General features: G+C 64.7%; 1 pseudogene; it reads right to left on the bottom strand.

Annotated features, from left to right (window-relative positions):
- Positions 1-297: 297 nt before the first annotated feature.
- On the bottom strand, positions 298-1,989 carry LOC113598143 (protein shisa-9-like; annotated as a pseudogene).
- Positions 1,990-3,126: the final 1,137 nt, after the last annotated feature.

Below are 3,126 nucleotides of genomic sequence, written 5' to 3' on the forward strand. Positions count from 1 at the left end.
GACCCAAACCAAGAGGAATTTCCTCACCTCTTGCCCCAAATCCCTCCCCTCTGGGGGGAAAAATCATCGGATACTCTGCGTATAAACAGAAAATAATTACTAGTGAGGTGGTAATGTTCCTTCGCCTATGTTGGGTGGGTCGCTTTGTTCAGGTTTTTAGGGCAGGCGCACCGAGTTCTGCATCCACACGAGCACACATGGGCCCCCGCCGGAGGTGTGGGGAGGGTGTGTGTCTGTGTGTAGGGGTGTGGGGGGACACGTGGCAACCCCGTTGCCCACACTCCGCAATATCAAGCTAGCTAGCGCCCAGCCATCCAGCTGTTCCAAGACCACCAGTCTCTCTCCAACCCCGCCCGCCCAGACCTCCTGCCAACCCTGACCTGCATCGCTTCTGGGGGCCGCTTCCCGGTGGCTGCGCTCTCTGCCTCCAAAGTTACTGGGTTGTGCGAATCAATTTAGACACTTTTTAAAAGGCAAAAAGAAAATCGCTCCATTAATCCCCAAATGCCTTCTCCCATCTGCTGCAACTCGCCATCACTAGGACTTGCATAATGAAAGTTGAGGGAAAGTTGAGGAATCAGTGGGGCAGGAGGGCGGCTCCCGCCCTTGGAGTCCTCGCCAACGCCTGCAAGGGGCGCAGCTCGGGGCGGAGGCCCTGGCCCCCAGCAGGGAGAAATGGCGACAGCGGAAAGCGGGCAGGGGTCCTGGTGGCTGGGAGGCCACCAAGGTCCCAATTTCAGGAACCTAACAGCTCAGGGAGAGAGAGAAGAGGCCGCTCCAGGCAAGGCTTTTGTTCTCGCCCTCCCCTCTCTCCACCTCCCTCGCTTCTTTTTGGCGACCCTTACGAGTTGCAGGCGGCACACACTACTTCCCTCCCTCACACGTGCCGCCCTTCCTTTTCGGGCCGCCTGCACTCTTTACCTAGAAGCTGGCATCTGGAATCCGAGAGGTAGACCCTTCGCCAAAACCCAAGACTCCGGGGCCCTGAGCTCCCGGGCTGTGTGTGTCTCAGATCCGCTTGAATCCTAGGTGGGAAAGGGCAGCGACACGGTGAGGGGTGGTGCAGAGACCACCCCCTACATACACACACGCGCTCAAGTCCACACCTGTGCAGAGCCCAGCGCCCCTTCTCCGCGCCTGGAGCCGAAATTGGCTGCCCAGGCGATCTCCGCCAGCGGAGATGGGGGAAGGGGGGGGGTGGGGGGAGCGCCATTGCCCAAGGAAAGGTGGAGAGGGAAGAGGAGGGAGAGCGGCGCCTGGAGGGGAGGCGACGGAGTTGGGTGGAGGGGAGGCAGCCTACCTGGACTTGGCTTCCTTTGCCGCCGGTGCGCTTTCTCCAGCCCCAGCTTGGTGAAGATGCCTACAAGCGTGACGGCCAGCACCCCGCACATGATGTAAAGGATCCGGTTGGTCTCGTCCTTCGTGGGGTGGTGCAGGGGGCCGTCCTTGCGCCCGGGGGGCTTGCGGGTGTTGAGCCAGAGCGGAATGTCCGAGTTGGTGCAGGTGCTCTGGTTCAGTCGCCGCTTCTTAAAATGTGCCGCAGAACCGCAAGTCACAAGTCCCTCAGCAGAAGATGAAGTCGCCCGAGGAACAATTGAATGGCTGGTCCCACTGGTCCCTGATACCGAAGTAGCCGCGGCAGAAGTTCGGCGTGGTCGCTCGGGTAGGGGAGGCGTCCCAGACCCCCGCGCCCTCGCTGGCCTCTTCCGAGGCGGCCCCCAGAGCGGCTGCACGCCCCCCTCCCCGCGCCAGCACTACCACGCAGCCCAGCTGAGCCAGCTGCCCGTGCCCCGCTCGCTCCTGCGCCCGGCACACGCGGGCGCACAGCTCGGTGAGGAAGCTGCCGAGGAGCAGCCGGAGGACGCTACGAATCCTGTCTCCCAGCCTGGGCTCGGCCGGCCGCCTGCCTCTCCAGGCGCGGCTGAAGCTGCCGAGGTTGTTGCCCAGGGCTGCGAGCCGCCGCCAGCCGCACAGACAGGGAGAGGCGGTGGTGGGCGGCCCCCGCGCTGGGCTCAGCCCGCGTTCGCCTCCCGGGCGCTGCGTGCAGCGCGCCTAAGGGGAGGGGCCAGGCGGGGAGGAGCGCGCCTGGCCGGGCTGGGGGAGGACGAGTGGGGGCAAGCGCTGGGTGCACGTCCGGCCCCCTACAGGGAGAGGCGGAGGCCGGAGAGCAGCGGAGAGTGGGTCGGTCCGTGCCTCGCCTAGGCCGGCGGCTCCGGACTAGCCGCCCTGCGCCCGCTCTCAGGATCCCTCTCAGCTCTCCAGCTTGCTAAGTCCCCAGGAGAGAGCCAAGCAACGCTTTTGGTATGAAGAGAGGGCAGGAGGAAAGGCGGAGGGGGGAGGAGGGAACGAGGGGTGGAAAGGTCGCGAGCTCCCGAGAGGCGGGGGCGGGGAAGAGGTGAGTCGGCAGGGCTGGCGGGAGCGAGTTGAGGGGCGGGGGTGCAGAGCTGAGCTAGGCTAGCGGGCGGGGAGGAGGGAGCGTAGGCAGCCTCTGGGGCTGAAGGCACCGCTCGGGTTTTCCAGCAGGTGGAGGATGGCTGCGGGACCTCTCGCGCCCTCTCTGCGAGCGAGGCGCGGCTCAGACCTGTTCCGGGCGAAGAGGCGGCTCAGCCCCTGGCTTTTTCAGGCGTGAGTGCGCAGGAGCTGCGGTTCGAATCTGCCCTCCAGGGAAGGGGGGATTCACAGGGGCTAGGTAGGGACAGACTAAGTGGCTTCCACTCCAAGGCAAACTGAGACACAGTCTGATCAGGATCGCCCCTCCAGGGTGCCCGGGCCGTCTCGCCCTTCCCTTCCCCGACTGAGCCCTCTAGCCAGGCGCGCGTCCGGGGTGGTTCTACTCCCTGGGACTTGCCTAGGACCAAGACTGAGCTGCGAAGGCGCGGTGGCAAGCCACTGGCCCCAGGGTAAGGACCCCCGGGAGAGGGCCCTGGGAGGAACTGAAGTCAAAGAAGCCCAGGGGGTAGGAAGAGGCAGCAGACCAGGCCCAGGCAGGGGCACATCCCAAGTTCCTGAAGGTATTTCCTTGGGACTCTCCCAGGCCCCAGGACCTGCCACTTGTGTCCTTCTAAGACCTCGCGGGGGCCTTCCCTGCGTTCTACAGGAGGGCACACAGCACGCCCAGATCCAGTG

The sequence above is a fragment of the Acinonyx jubatus genome, unplaced genomic scaffold (genome assembly GCF_027475565.1).
Source record: "Acinonyx jubatus isolate Ajub_Pintada_27869175 unplaced genomic scaffold, VMU_Ajub_asm_v1.0 scaffold_25, whole genome shotgun sequence".
NCBI classification, from domain to species: domain Eukaryota; kingdom Metazoa; phylum Chordata; class Mammalia; order Carnivora; family Felidae; genus Acinonyx; species Acinonyx jubatus.